The sequence below is a fragment of the Peromyscus maniculatus genome, chromosome 7, assembly GCF_049852395.1.
Source record: "Peromyscus maniculatus bairdii isolate BWxNUB_F1_BW_parent chromosome 7, HU_Pman_BW_mat_3.1, whole genome shotgun sequence".
Taxonomy (NCBI): Eukaryota; Metazoa; Chordata; class Mammalia; order Rodentia; family Cricetidae; genus Peromyscus; species Peromyscus maniculatus.
In genome coordinates this window covers 41069984-41086189 of record NC_134858.1, presented here as the reverse complement: position 1 = coordinate 41086189, position 16206 = coordinate 41069984, and the positions used below count along the sequence as shown (strand labels likewise).

Below are 16206 nucleotides of genomic sequence, written 5' to 3'. Positions count from 1 at the left end.
TGCGATGGGGGTGAGGATCAGCCTGGGGATGTGGGTCGCCGCCGGGTGGGCCCTGCCCCGGGAGGTGGGCCCTGCCCCGGGAGGGGATGTGTGTTGGGGGTCTGCGGGCCTGGGCTCCGGGTTGGAAGGGGAGTCGCTCGCCCTGGGTTTGGGACCTGGGGTCAGGACGACCGGACTGACTGCGGTCTGGGTGAGGTTATGGTTTTTTTTTTTCTTCTCTCATTAAGATGTCACACGGAGATCAAAGAAAGAGGTGGGTTTAAATGGGGGCCGGGAAGGAACTTCCCCTCACCGCTAAGGATGGCTTAAGTTTTCTGTTGTCTTGCGAAGTGTTGGGTGCTGGTGCTGAGATGGGCACTGGTTAAACCGCAAGTTTTGGTTCGAACCCCATTATCTTTCGAAAGGTGGCCTGACTGAGCGTGCTCAATTGCAGTCTGGCTTGTACAGAACTTCCTCCCTGCGCTCAGTGCTTTTAGCTGGGCTGTAGTGTTTGATTTTTGTAACGGGCTGTCTGTTATTTCGGAACCTGACTTTGAGCTTGTTTCATGAACCCCCTTGATACTCATTTTAAAATCAGGTGCGGGCTGAGGTTAACACTTGATGTTTAGCGCTCTAAGCCTGTCATTCGGGAGACCTTACTTCCTTATAATTGTGTCTGTATAATGTAGTCTCGTTGGCTCAAGTATTTAAAAGTGTACACACAATCTCTTAACATTTCGTTCGAATTCAATGCGCTGTTTCCTTGATTCTTACCATATTCATTAATTTTTCAAAATCGCTACTGCAGATAAATGTGATTAGGAGGATCTGGCATGGAAGCAAATGGTGTTATTTCCTCCAGGGTAAACTTGGTTTCTTTGGTTCCTCTCTGGGCCCAGGTTCCTCTTCTGTAAAGTTCTCCATGGGTTGTTTTGGACTAGAAACAGCCAATAAAATTATTATGAAGCACTTGGCAAATGTAACTGCTATATAAATGCTTAACAAGTCCTGTGTGAGAATTAACACTCTTGCAGTGCATACCAGTGGTTTCAGAGTCACTTTTCCAGGACTGATTTTCCCTACCTTAAGTAATTTGAATTGTGGGAGCCCTCCTCCCCCGTCCCAACTGTTATTGTAATTAATGACATAAGTACTTCTATGGTGATTATTTTGATGTGTGGAACTGACTTTATTATTGGATATTATAAAACCACTATAAAGATGTGCTGACATCTTGTTTGTTTCTTTTTCTTTTTAATTTAATTTAATTTTATTTTATTCTTGTGAGTGTGGATGTTTTGTGTGCATGTATGGCTGTGCATCACATGCATGCAGTGCTTTTGAGGCCAGAAGATGTTGGCTCTCCTATAACTGGAGTTATGGATGATTGTGAGCCACCATATGGGTGTTGGGAATTGAACCTGATCTTCTGCATGAACAAGCACTCTTAACCATTGCACCATCTCTCCAGCCCCAGTATAACTGGCTGTCTGAAGATGCTGGGGAATGGATCCTTGTTTGCTTCTTGAGACAGCTTTCACTGTATCTCAGGACGGTCTGGAACTCAGAGCAATCCTTCTAAGCCTCAGGCTGTCTAGTGCTGTCTAGATCCATGTGAGACATCTTAAAAAAATATTGAATGTCTTTACAGTCTGAAGTTTATAGGTTTACATTTTGGGAGCTTAACTTTTGCAGACTCCTGGTATAGAAAAATAGTTTAGTTTCTAGTTATGTTTCCCATATAGGACGTGGGAGTGGGTTCATTGTACCGAAGTGATATTGATTATTGACTTCCTTAAAATGGTGTTTCTGTTAATGAAAGATAGATTATAGCAAGTCATATTCTGTATGGTAATCCAAATATTTACTTCTGTATTTTATGTCTTACACTTTCATCACTTGTGAGTATTGAATTCTGAGTTTTCCTAGATACATTTCATCACTTATGGTCTCAAAGTTTTGAGTGAAACTGCATTTAGGTTTTAGTAGATTCAAGGACAGTAGACTTCTAGCTTTTCCATTTTAGTTTAGGAAGGCAGGATTGTCTCTGAAGATGTTTCAGTAATGTGTCCCATAACATATTACTAATTGTGCTGAAATGAAAGCTCAGTCCTTTCTCATGTTAGGCCTTCAGGTTTGTATCACTTCTCAGACTTCCAGATTTTCTTAATACTTCCTGTATTAAGTATTATTACTTAGTACTTAACTAATACTTGCTAGGTTGCACCATCTCCATTGCCTTTGGAGTTTTGGTTTTTTTTTTTTTTACTTAATTTTTTTAAAGATCTTTTAAAAATATACATTATTTGCCGGGCGGTGGTGGCGCACGCCTTTAATCCCAGCACTCGGGAGGCAGAGCCAGGCGGATCTCTGTGAGTTCGAGGCCAGCCTGGGCTACCAAGTGAGTTCCAGGAAAGGCGCAAAGCTACACAGAGAAACCCTGTCTCGAAAATATATATATATATATATATATATATATATATATATATATATATATATTATTCATCTTGTGTGCATATGTGTGGATGTTTTTATGCATGCCATAGCCCATGTGTTGAGGTCAGAGGACAACTTGTGGGAATTGGTTCACTCTTCCATCAAGTGAGTCCCAATGTATCTTTACCATCTTGCTGCCCCGCTTTTGAAGTCTTTAAACGGAGTCACTGTACCTTTTTATTTTATTTTATATGTGTGAGTGTTTTCCCTGCATGCATGTATTTGTATCCCATGTATGCCTGGTGCCTGTGAGAGGGCTGAAAGGAGTCTGATCCCCTGGAAATGGTGTAACAGACTGTTGTGAACTTCCATGCAGGTTTTGGAAATTGAACCCTAGTCCTCTGCAAGAGCAGCAAGTGCTCTTAACCATTGAGCCATCTCTCCAGCCCCTCACTTCATCTTTCTGATAGGTGGGATTATGTAGTAAGTCCCGAGTCATCATTTCATACCTGTTTTGTTCTTGTAAAAGTTAGATGTGTGTTATTCCAGCCTGCTACTAGTCAGTTTACAGAGTTAGCCCTGGGTACTGGTTGTCTCCTTCCTTCCCCCAATATTGGATGTCTGCAGCTGATATAAATTGTGGGCTTTGCTTAACATAGGCCCAATTTGCTTAGCCATGTGGGACTTAAACTTGCTAGAAAAAAATGCTTGTGTTAGAACACCCCTTAAACAAAAATGGACATGACCAATTTTTTTTTTTTGCTGCCCCTCCTCCCACATGTCTTACCAGGATATTGTAATATTTGCAGAATTATTTCTCTGTAAAGAAATTGGCTAGTACATTAAAGACTAGGCAGAGAAGAGAGGTCGGAAAGAAAACTAATAAATAGCCTTAACATGTAAATTTTTTTTGGGAGGGGGAGTTATTTGAGACAGGATTTCTCTGTGTAGCCTTGGCTGCTCTGGAATTCACTCTATAGAACAAGCCAGCTAGCCTCCCATTTAGAGATCCACCTGCCTCTGCCGCCCAAGTGCTGGAATTAATGGTGTTCGCCACTACCGCCCGGCTTCATGTAAATTTTAAATCACCAAGATACTTAATTTAGTGAGATGTAAAATGCCATTGTAAAGTACAGCAGGAGTAGGCAACTTCCTGGGAGAGGGAAGCTGACAGTAAAGACATACTTGGGTCTTTCTGGTTATATGCGTAAGCCTGTATCCTTTGTTACTGTTTTAATGTTTTAAATTTGTACAAATGACTCTTAGCTTTCAGATATTCTGGGGGGATATGTAGTCCCCTTTGAAGTGGCAGAGTTGGTAGGATCTCAGGTGTCACTATAGTCCAGGCTGTCTTAGAACCCATTGTGTAGTCCAGCTTGGCCTTGAACTAACAACAATCCTCCTTTACAGGCAGGCATCACCACACAAGCTTTCAGTTTTTGAGTTTAAAAGAAGTATTTTCAAAAAAGGATTATTTGGGGGCAGTGAGATGGCTTAGCAGGTCAAGATACTTGCTGCCAAGATAGTCTGATGACCTTAGTTTGAACCTCGGGACCCACACAGTGGACAGAGAGAACCAAGTTCTACAAGTTGTCCTCTAAACATGGCACACATAGAGGCATATGTGTGTCCACACTAAATAAATAAATGAAAAGGAAGAAAATGTGGTTATGTCCTTTTTAGGTTATCTTTCCTTGGCCGTACCTGTTCCCCACTCCCAACAGAACGTAGTATGTTTTGGAAGTAAAATGTCTTTAGTTGGATTTTAAACTCATATGTTTCATTGGATTTCTTGCTCTTTCCCACCTTCCTTCTCTCCTAAAGTCTTCCTTCTTAACATTTGGTTTGTATGCTGAGTTCCAGGCACATGCTAGGTGTTAAGTTCACATACTCTAGGAGAAATGTGATTTGTAGTGATAAGTCACTACTGAAGTATGTCCAAAGTGATCTGGGATCTCTTAGGTTTAAACACAAGATATTTGTTCTGGGTTTATCTTAAACTCTGATGCTTGTGTAGCACACCCCCCCACACATACTTTTTTTTTTCTTTTTTAGATGGGCTCTCACTAGAACCTGGAATTCACATAGATCTGCCTGTCTCTGTTTGCCAAGTGCTAGCAAGTGCTAGAATTAAACATGTATCTTCACACCTGGCCTTTTTTTTTTTTTTTTTTTTCTCTCTTAAACCCCACGGTGGGTTTTTTTTGTTTGTACGCTAGGTTGGCCTCCAGCTTTCTGTGCCTCAGCCTTCTGACTGTTGGGGGTGTAGCTATAGGCCACCATACCAGACAACCTCTAAAGCTTGTAAACTCCTTAAGGAAAGCACTCTGTAAGCCGCATAAGCTACCTGTCTGTTCCACTGTGCAATAGTAGGTAAGATATAGGTGTTTGCTAAATTAAATTGCTTATATGCCCCAAAGGAATTAACTGAAAGGAAAAGGTATGTGGGTGGAAATTAATTAGCTAATTTACTTACTGTTTTTGTTTTGTTGTGGAAGAATTTAACTTAGCCACAGTAAATTTATTTCTTGCTGTAGCTGTTTATTGGTATCATCTTTGTTTTATAGGTGAAAGTAGTTAGGGTCAGAGGTTAAGTAATTTCCTGACTTGGAATCCAGGATTAACCTACTTCCTAAGGCTTCATAAGTTTTTCTATGTACTTCCTTCTCAGGTGTACAACAAAATCTCAGTCACAGAAGCCGTTTACAGTAGTGCTAAAATGGATATTTGTTAGTTATAGACCATATAGATGACGCTGGTCTCACAAGATGCTGATGGAGCACTTCTTGAACTCATAGGACAACACACTGCTGTAATATTTGACGGTGCTGGTCTACACCCCTCTGGGAGGCCAGTCACATAGAATTGTGGCTTGTGCAGTTACTACAGTACGTACTTGGTAATGATGGTGAATGACTGTTCCTGGTTTATGTATAATGTTTACTAGATTATGCTTTTTCATTTTAGTGTAGGTGTTCCCGAATCCCTTAACAGTGAAATATGTTATAGTATGAAATGTGAATATAGTATGCAGTGTTAAGCTGGAAGCAGCCTTGTAGATGTCATATTTACAGCAGCTCTTATGTAATCAGAGTGACCATCATGACTAACTATATCATCCATATTTGTATAAGTACACTCTGATGTCCAAACAGTGCTAATAGCCTAAAGATGAATTTCTAAGAGAATCATGATTGTAGTTAGAGAGTGACCTGTGTAGATTCTCATTGGTGATTCTTACCCTCATTTGTTTGGTGGACTGTAGATGAACTTATTAAATAAGAAACACAGAGCCAAATGCAGAGTTAATAGCCCAAGAGGTCAGAGCAATAGCTAAGAGCTGAGATTAAAAACCTTACCCTTCACTGCCGCTGCTGTCCTACCTCTCCGCAAGAGACCTACATCCTGTGTGTTTGTCCTTTTTATTGACTTTCTATTCTGCCTTCTCATTGGTTGTAAACCCAACCACATGACCTCCTCATCACTGCCTGTCTGTACAGACCTCCAGGTCTTCTATGGTTGGTATTGAGGTTAAAGGCACGTGTCTCCATGCTGGCTGTATCCTTGAACACACAGAGATCTGCCTAGCTCTGCTTCCTAAGAGCTGGGATTAAAGGCATGCACCACCACAGCCCAGTTTCTGCTATGGCTTGCTATTAGCTCTGACCCCCAGGAAACTTTATTTATTAACATACAAATAAAATCACATTTCAGTACAAATAAAATACCACCATAGTGGACGCCATCATTCTCTCAAATGGTATTAAAGTAATGTTTAACTAGTACCATTCAGTGAAAGAATTGTTGGCAGCTCCTCCCCACAAAAGGCTCGTTCTATAACTTTGACTGGTGTGGAACTCTGGAACTCATTGTAGTTCATACCTTGAACTTTCAGTCCTCTTACCTTAGCCTCCCAAGTGCTGGGATTGCAGACATGTGCTACTATGCCTGGCTTCAAATTATGTGTATTGGTTACTTTGTGTGGTGAACATGGATAAGTGTATACATTATTTTCCCATTTTACTTAATTAATGTTGTTTATGTTGGTATTTATGACTCTCAGGGTAGGGGGAAGAGATGAAACAAGGACTCTATGCTTCCCAGACAGGCCCTGAAATCAGTGATCTCCTTCCTCAAACCACCTCCTGGCCCCTCATCAGGTACTAGGCATAGTACAACCCCACCAGCACTTTTACCATTTTTGCTTTTTTTTTTTTTTTTTTTTTTTTTTCCAAACAAGGTTTCTCTGTGTACCCCTGTCTGTCCTGGAACTTGCTTTCTATACCAGGGTGGCCCCAAACTCAGAGATCTGGCTGCCTCTGCCTCCTGAGTTCTGGGATTAAAGGTGTGCGCCACCACACCTGGCATATCACTTTTATTTTTTATATTTTTGGTTTTTTTTTTAAGAGAGGGTGTACTGTCACTCAGATTGGCCTTGAACCTTCTGATTCTCATGTTTTTGCCTCCCAGGTGCTGGGATTTTGGGTGTTTGCCACCATGCCTGAAAAATGTGTTACTTTGTGTATTTCTGGACTCCCCCAGAGAATATAAAATTCTTCATTAACTCCATATGTATGAAATGTGAGGCAATTAACTATTTGTGTGACTGGTGTTCAAGGTTGAAAGGTTAAAAATAGGATTAAGGGCCTAGAGAGATGGCTTGGTTGGACAGGACAGAGGTTGGATTCCCATTCACACACATGGCAACTCATAGCCATCTTTAACTCTAGTTCCAAGGGACTAGTGTGCCACCACGGCACCAGGCGTGCATACGGTACAATTGTGAACATGCAGGCAAAATATTTGTACACACAAAATAAAATATTTATTTATTTAGTTAGTTAGTTAGTTAGCTAGTTTTTTTAGTCAGGATTTCTCTGTGTAGCTCTAGCTATCCTGAGACCAGGTTGGCCTTGAACTCAGAACTCAGAGATCCAGCTGCCTCTGCTTCCCAAGTGCTGGGACTAAAAGCAAGCGCTACTACAGCCCGGCAATAAAAAATATTTTAAAGTAGGATTAAATCAAGGCTAAACTTTTTGATTGCTCTTATATAGAAAAATATTACGATATTAGCTGGTAGTATATATCTAATAAAGCTGATAAGTGATCAAATGGTCTCTGAGTCTTTCCCCTTGGTAGAATTAATTCATGATGTATTCAAACATATACAGTACTGTGAAAACATCATTTTCTTAGTGGTTAGCCTGGAATAGTCAAAAGCAGAGTAGGTTTTATTAGTTTGAAAACAGCCTAAATTTTAATCACAGTATCCAAAGAAGTTGTTAATTCTGATGTACATTAGGTTTGTTGTGAGGGGGATTGTAACAAGCAAGTCATTGTGAAGTGTTTTTGTGATTAGCACATTTTGTGCTGGAAGGAAATAGGTGGGAGTAGTTAGCTAGGAGCACTGGAAAGCAGCCTTGCGCTGTCCCCCACAGTGTTTCTTCCTACAACAGCATCCAAAAGGGGCAGAGGGTTCTAATAATGACATTGGTGGAACATGTCCCTGGGGATGCAGGCACTGATGAGAGGGATGGTGCCACCACCTAAAACATAGCCATCAGAAATCAGCAGTAGCTGTAGCTGTAGCTCAGTGTCAGAGTGCTTGTTAGCATTGCAGAAGGTCCTGGGGGCCTGGAGGGACTGGGGTGGTGGGGTGGGGACAGGACATGACAGCACTCATGACAGACATAAGGACTCAGTAGTGACTCTGGGTCTTTTGGAATGAGTGGTGGGTAAGAAGTGCTTAGGTGAGTCTGATGCCAGAATACCTTAACTTACTAAGACTGCCTGCTTGCCACCCTTCCTTCCAGCTTAGATCTGCTGTGGAAGGCGACTGTAAACAAGGCTGATTCTTTGGTGCTTCATTAGATAGGAGGGGGTCCAAATTTCTGTAGTTCTTTTGTTTTGTTTTTTTGGATAGGACCTTACTATGTAGCGCAGGCTGACCTCACACTTTGAGCAGTCCTCCTATTTATTAATAAGCTTCTCAAGTGTTAGGGTCATAGGCACTGAGGTACCATTCTTAGGGCCCTTCCTTCTTGAGATCTATTTTGAATGGCTGTATGGATCTGTAGCACTTTGTTGAGAGAAAGAAATATACAACTGATGAATCATAAAAGGTATAGAACAAAATGTAGAAGTCCACATTTACCCTCATACCACAAATGAATACCCTCTCCAGAAGTATCTAGGGTCCATTCCTCTACCGTATATCCGGTATTTTCCTAAGTGGCTCCAAGAAATGCAATGGAGAGCATCATCTTTAAATCATTTACTGCATTATTGACTAGTGGATTGTTTTTAGCATTGGTCTCTTATTTTTCTTCCCTTCTTCTGGTACTAGAGATGAAACTCAAGGCCTTGAGAATACTGTGTAAATCCTCTCTAGCTGACCATTTACTCCAGACCAACACCAATATAACCAAGGATCTTGGAGCAGTTTATACTTTCACATCTCTTAATAATTCAAGAAATCTCAAAATACTGTGTTTAATATCTTAATGTACATTAAGAAAATGTTGCAAATTACTCACCTTCTCTGTGTGTGCATGTGCGTGTGTGCATGTCCTTGCGTGCATGTCATTCCTCAGACACCTTCCACCTTTTCTTTCCTTCTGGAGCTGGCAAATAGGCTAGGTTAGCTACTTACACAATCCCAACTAGCCCCAGGGGTTTGCCTGTTTCTCCTTCCCCAGTCCTGGGATTGCACCTATGTGACACCACACCTGTTTTTATTGTTGGTTGATGTGATTTTGGGGGCTGGGATTCAGGTCTTATGCTTGCAAGGTAAGCACTTTACCAACTGAGCTGTCTCTCCAACTCCTTCCCCCTTTTTTCAAGTGGCTCTTGAACTGGTGAACTAGTGATTCTCAAAGTTGAACATGAATTCAGATCACCTGGAGGGAGAACTTGTTAAATAGGAGAAACTGGTAGGTCTGGGGTAGGGCCTAGGACTCTGCATTCTTGACCATCATCTAGGAGATCTAAGGATCACACTTGATATAGCAAGGCTTTATACTAAACACAGTTGCTTTTATTTAGAAAAGCTTGAATTTTCTGTTGAAGAAATGGCTGTGTGGTATCTTAAATTGTGAAAGTAATACATTCTTAAAATATACTTTTTTAAAACAGTGATTTTTTTGTTGTAGTTGTTGTTGGTGTTTTATTTGTTTTTTGTTTGTTTGTTTTGAGACAGGGTTTCTCTGTGTAGTCCTGCCTCTCTTAGAACTTGCTTTGTAGACAGACTAAGCCTCAAACTCAGAGGGGTCCACCTGCCTCTGCCTCCCAATAGCTAAGATTAAAAGTGTGAGCCACCGGTGCCCAGCTGAAACAGTGAGTTTTTTTAAGCGTTTTGTTTGTTTGTTTTTCTTTTATTAATTTGGCAGGGCAGTGGTGGTACATTCCTTTAACCCCAGCACTTGAGAGGCTTAGGCAGGTGGATCTCTGTGAGTTCAAGGCCAGCCTGGTCTACAAAGCAAGTTCCAGGACAGCCAGGGCTACACAGAGAAACTCTGTCTTGGTAAAAACAAAACAAAACAAACAAACAAAAAAATTGTTATATTTCCAAGATTTTCCATGTTACTACTATAGAGTAGATGTCACTAAAAAAGGTTTCAAAGGACTGTGTCAAATTTTATGATATGGGCAAGTTTGTTTAGTCTCTGCTTCCTGAGTTCTAGGATTAAAGATGTGTGCTACCATGCCTGGCAATTTCTAGGTTTTAATATTAGGAACAATGTTACAGATAGCATACCAAGTTTTTGTTTTGTTTTAACATAGGGTCTCAAATTCAGGGATAGTCTTAAACTACTGACTCTTGTGTCCACTTCCAAGGATTAGAAGTGTAAGCTACCACTCCTGGTCCAGTTTCCAAGTGTTTCTTTCTTTTTAACTTAATATTTTTTTATTTGTTTGTGTGTGTGTGTGTGTGTGTGTGTGTGTCAGTATGAGTACATGCTTGTGTGTGTGTGTGGTTGTTGGCTGCCTCCCATAGGTGCTGGGGAAACATTTTGGGTCTTATGAAAGAGCAGCAAATGTATTAATGGCTAGCATTATGTTTCTCTGGCTGGCTTAGAACTCATTATGCAAACAAGGCTGACCTCAGACTCACACACCACAATGCCCAGTTTCCAAGTATTTCTTAGAAATAGTCCTAGAGCCTGGCATTTGGGAGGCAGAGGCAGGCAGATTTCTGTGAATTCAAGGCCAGCTTGGTCTACAGAGTGAGTTCCAGACTATAAAGCTACACAAAGAAACCCTGTCTTGAAAAAACCCAAAAAAACAAAAAACAAAACAAAACAACAACAACAAAAAACAAATAGTCCTAGAAATAAAATTTCTGTATTAAAGGGATCATACGTTGTGTGTGTGTACACATATTTACATATACATGTGTGTGTGCCATACTGGCTTCCAAAATTTTCACTTGCAGTTTTTATCTGAATGAATGTAATAGCCGATTCTTAGCTACTTTAAATGAAAACTATGTTGACACCTCTTCACAGTCACAGTTTTATTAAGTAGAAGAAACTATGTGCTCAAGTGCTGGAGAGCTGAAGAGTTCAGTACTCACATTTCACAATCTATGATACATTGTAAGTATAGAAAGGCTCTGAGGATTCCTGTAGAGCTCTTGAGCCCGACCACACAAAAGGACTGGGAACAGGGAGGGACTTTCCATCAAGCAGGAACTTCTTAGTGCCCTAATCTGAAGTTGTGTTGTGATGGCATCCAAAAGTTTTGCTAATGTTACTTAATCTCTCATTCATTTGGTTTGAAGTTAATTCTGGATAGTTATATATTTCCCTTTAAAAATAGAGTATATATAAAAATTTGACCATAAAGTATGTCAGAACATGTCATTTTGTATTGAATGTATTTTTTCTTCAACTGGTATGATAAATGAAAGTAATGAGATTGGTAATGAGTTTTTTTTTTTTTTTTTGGTTTTTTGAGGGTAATGAGTTTTAAGTGGCACTGTATTTGTAACATGCTGTTGGGTAGCATTTGATAAGAATAATATTATATTTCAAGAGTTTGAATGGAGTTTTGATAAATCAGTATTGGAGAATAGTAGTTAGAAGAAAGAGGCTTTTTCCTTTGGGCCCTAACTTATTTAGTTACAGTGGGTTTCTATGAAAAGTATAGGTTGCAGATTTGTTTCTGGGAAACAGTTATCCGTTTTTTTTGTTTAAAAGCTTCCCTGTGTATTTACACTTGTAAAACTGCTAGACCTCCAGCACTCGGGAGGCAGAGGCAGGCGGATCTCTGTGAGTTCGAGGCCAGCCTGGGCTACCAAGTGAGTTCCAGGAAAGGCGCAAAGCTACACAGAGAAACCCTGTCTCGAAAAAAAAAAAAAACAAAAACAAAAAACAAAAAACAAAAAAAAACAAAAACAAAAAACTGTTAGACCTCTTTGGGTTCTGAGATGGTGGAGTTGGGTTTTTGAGACAGGTCCACATGTACTGTAATCCTCTTTCTACCTCCCTAGTGCTAGGATCACAGGGTATGCTCCATCATGGCAAGCTTGGAGTTTCTATCATTTGGAGTTTCTGTGGGTTTTATTTATTCATTTATTTATTGTACAAAAAAGATTTATTTTTTATTATTTTTAATTATATGTATGTATTGTGAGTGCAGGTGCCTTTGAGAGCCAGAGACGTGGGATTGCTCTGCAGCTGAAGTTACAGGTAGTTGTGACCACCTGACCTGGATGCTGGGAATTGAACCTCCTGTTCTCTACAGAACTAGAAGTGCTCTTCACCATCTCCCTAGCCCTTTCTTTTCCTTCCTTCCTTCTTTCTTTCCTTGTTTGTTTGTTTCTTTCTCCTTTCTTTCTCTCTCTTTCTTCTTTTTTTTTGTGTGTGTGTTTTGTTTTTGTTTTTTGAAACAGAGTCTCTTGTAGCTGAAGCAGCCTTGAAATCTTGATCTTCCTGCCTTTGCCTCCCCAAATGCTGGGATTACAGGCCAAGTGAGTGATCACAAGCCTGGCTAACATTGACATTTTAAGACACTTTAAAAAGAAATTGACCTAATGCTTACATTTACAAAAATTGAAGTTCAGAAAGATGAGTAATTGCCCATGGTCATGTATATATAGTTAATGTCTAAAGCCCAGACTAGACCCTGGGAGTCTGACCTTTCCTACTGTGCTTCCTGTCTGTGAGCAAGATTGGTTATTTCAAAACTGTAGTGAGCCAGGCGGTGGTGGCGCATGCCTTTAAACCGAGCACTCGGGACGCAGAGTCAGGCGGATCTTTGTGAGTTTGAGGCCAGGCTGGTCTACAAAGTGAGTTCCAGGACAGCCAAGGCTACACAGAGAAAACCTATCTGGAAAAACCAAAAAAAAAAAAACAAAAAAACAAAAACAAAAACAAACAACCCCAAACCTGTAGTGAAGTTTTATATTCTGTTTTATGTAGAGCTCCACTTAGGAATCATTGTTTTTGTAGTATAACAATTTGTTTGTTTAAAGTGTGTGTGTGTGTGTGTGTGTGTGTGTGTGTGTGTGTGTGTGTGTGTGTGTGTGTTGAGGGTGTGTGTTGAGTGTGTGTGTGTGTGTGTGTGTGTGTGTGTGTTGAGGGGTGTGTGTGTGTGTGTTGAGGGGTGTGTGTGTGTGTGTGTGTGTGTGTTGAGGGGTGTGTGTGTGTGTGTGTGTGTGTGTGTGTTGAGGGGTGTGTATGTGTGTGTTGAGGGGTGTGTGTGTGTGTGTGTGTATGTGGGTGCAGTGGAGGTCAGGACATCTTTTGGGAACTGGGCTTGGCTCCCCCCCTGTTGAAGCAGTCTCATTTCTTGTACTGCCTTGGGCAGTGCTCCACCTCCCGTCTTGCTGTAAGAACACTAGGATTCCAGATGTGCAGCACTGGACCTGGCTTTTCATATGGGTTCCAGGGATGGAACTCAGATTGTCACACTTGTGTGGCTAGTAATTTTACCTGCTAAGGCATCTCTCTGGTTCTGTAGTTTTTATTGCAAATGAAAAATGTGTCCTTGGGAGCTGAGGAGATAGTTCAGTGGTAAAGTGCTTTGTTCACAGACATGAAAAGCAGAATTTGAGTCCCAACACCCATGTAGGAAGCTGGGCGCTGTGGTGCTTGTAATTCCAGTGCTGGGGTGGAGAAATTCACTGCCAGCCAGCCTAGCTTACTAGTTGAGCCCCAGGCTAGTGAGAGACCCTGTCTCAAAGAAGGATGACACCTGAGGTTGTCCTGCTTCCACGTGTGTATGCACATACATCATGCATAAATTAAAAATACTACCATGGACAGGTTGAGCTCTGTGCAGACAAAAACATTTATTTAAAAAATTACTTTAAGCTGGGTTTTAATCCCAACACTCAGGAGGCAGAAGCAGGTGGATCTTTGTGAGTTCCAGGCCAGCCTGGTCTCCAAAGTGAGTTCCAAGAAAGGTGCAGAACTACACAGAAAAAACGCTGTCTCAAAAAACAAAACAAAACAAACAGACAAAAAAATTACTTTAAGTATTGTGACAGAGAATATTTATTGAGTGCTATGCTTTCGTTCTGAGAACCAGAGACAAATCCTTGCCCTTAGAAAACAGGTTTAGATGTACCTTTTCTGCTTAGTTGGAGATGAAAATTCTTGACTGGTAGAAAAATTCTGTATTTAGAACAGAAGTAGGCCTAGGCACTGTTCTCTGTGGTTTTTCACTTCATAAAAAAATTCAGTGACTTTTTTCTTAACTTACACACGCACACATATACATGCTATGATAGACATGTGGAGGTTAGGTGACAGCTTCTCTTCTTTCTCATATGGGTTCCAAAAATAAACCAAGGTTGTCAGGCCTGGAGGCAAGTTTCTTTCCCAGCTGCCCCCAAAATGTAGCAGTTTTTAAACATGGTTTTACTTCTCTTCATTGTGAACATAGCAGTTTCCAGTCTTGGTGTTTTTTTCTTTTTTTTCTTTTTGTCTATTGACCATTGAGCCTTGGCAGAAGCAAAGGGAGAAGTCAAGCCAGTGAGAAACTATTATGAATGGAACATGTGGCAGCTGTACAAGGACACTGTTGCTTTCCCAGAGCTAAGCACGTGTCCTTTTGACATTGTTCTGAGGGATTCTGTGGATATATAGCTAGAAATAAACAAAAGGCAGCCACTGTTGAAGAATATAGAAAGTAAAATTTGCAAGACTAGAGGACAAGACTAAGCAGAAAAGTGTTTATCCTCTAGGTTTAGTTTTCTTTCTTGTTTTTAAGACCAAATCTTGCTATATATCCTTGGCTCATTTGATATTCACTATGTAGCCCAAGCTGGCCCAAACTTCTCAAAATTCTCCTGCCTCAGCCTCTCATGTTCTGGGTTTACAGGAGTATGCTACCAACACCCAGTGCTTTTGGAAAAAAACATTTTTTTTTTACTTCTGAAAATTTTTGACGAATTATTTTTTATTTTATTTTTTTGATCTAGGGTCTCTCTATGTAGTCCTTACTGTCCTAGAACTCGCTATGTAGAATAGGCTGGCCTCAAACTCATAGAGATCCTCCTGCCTCTGCCTCCTGAGTTGCTGGGATTAAAGGTGCAGGCCACTATGCTGGGTTTGGTTTTTAAAGCTCAACAGTGTGCATTTGTGCCTAGGAGGTTAACTGACTGCCAGTATAAAATTCTCTTAAGTTATAATGGCTTTTGATGTGTGTTAACTCTTCACTTGAATTATTCACAGAGGGCCCTTTTGGAACTCCTTTTAAAAGGCTACAAATGCTTAAGCTATTTTCTTTCCTTAGAGAGTATATTAATATTGAGAATACACCTACCTCTGTGTTTTCTTTATGGTCAGTGTTAATGTTCCCTGGTTGAGGACTTGAAGTTCAGTGGAATGCTGATTTCCCTGCTGATGCAGTGATTCATTACAAATATTTTGGAAAAAGCAGACATTTAATCTCTAAAACTTTTTTGTTGGTTTTTTTTTTTGTTTTTTTTTTTTGTTTTTTGTTTTGTTTTGTGACAGGGTTTCTCTGTGTAACCTTGCTGCCCTGGAACTCTCTTTGTAGACTAGGCTGGCCTTGAACTCACAGAGATCTGTCTGTCTCTGCTTCCTGACTGCTGGGATTAAAGACGTGCATCTATACCTGGTTATAAGATCATGTTTTAACAAAGTACAAATAACATTTGTGAGAAGTGCATTGTATGGGGCTGGAGAGCTGGTTCCGTGGTGAAAAGCACTTGCTGTTTTTGCAGAAGACTTGGGTTTGGTTCCCAGAACCCACATGGTAGCTCACAATAGTCTGTAACTCCAGTTTCAGCTTCCACCTGTAGCTCCAGTTCTAGCTTCTGTAGGCACTGCACATGTAGTACATGTATGTACACACATGCAGACGGAACACTCACACATAAAATAAAAAATTAAAAAAAGTGCATCGAACTATCTTGAAAATGCTCACTGTGTGTTTTGGAAGTCAAGTATGCTAGCCCAATCTTGTAAATCCCTATACTTGAGAGTCTGAGGCAGGAGGTTTGCTCCAAGTCTAAGGCCAACTTAGGCTACAGAGTGAGACCCTAACTCAAAAACCAAAACCAAAACCAAAGAATTTTATAGTTTTGTGTTGTAGTAAAAAGCTGCCTATTTTCAGTTCATTGTTGGTAAACACATTGTATGTTGTAGGCAGGGCATGCTTTGTAATGCCAATGAAATTTAAGTTTAATAATAAAAAGATTTTTTTTGTCCTTAAGGGACATGTATCCCTCCCCCCCCATATTAGGCACATGCTACATTTTAACTTCAACTTTAATAAGAAATAGGCTAATAAGTACTTTCTTGAAAGATTTAGTGT

The 16206-nt window shown here is 40.4% G+C and overlaps 1 protein-coding gene across 2 annotated transcripts in view; it reads left to right on the top strand.

The window, feature by feature from the left end:
* Positions 1-16206, top strand: part of Cbl (Cbl proto-oncogene) — an 84388-nt gene that overhangs the window by 562 nt on the left and 67620 nt on the right. Inside the window, exon 1 of one of the 2 annotated variants that reach the window (XM_076576080.1) lies at positions 2-253. The exons of the other annotated variant lie outside the window; for it this stretch is intronic. The gene's annotated coding sequence lies outside the window, so the exon portion shown is untranslated. Of the gene's footprint in view, position 1; positions 254-16206 lie in introns of those variants that run through there. 2 annotated transcript variants of the gene reach the window in all.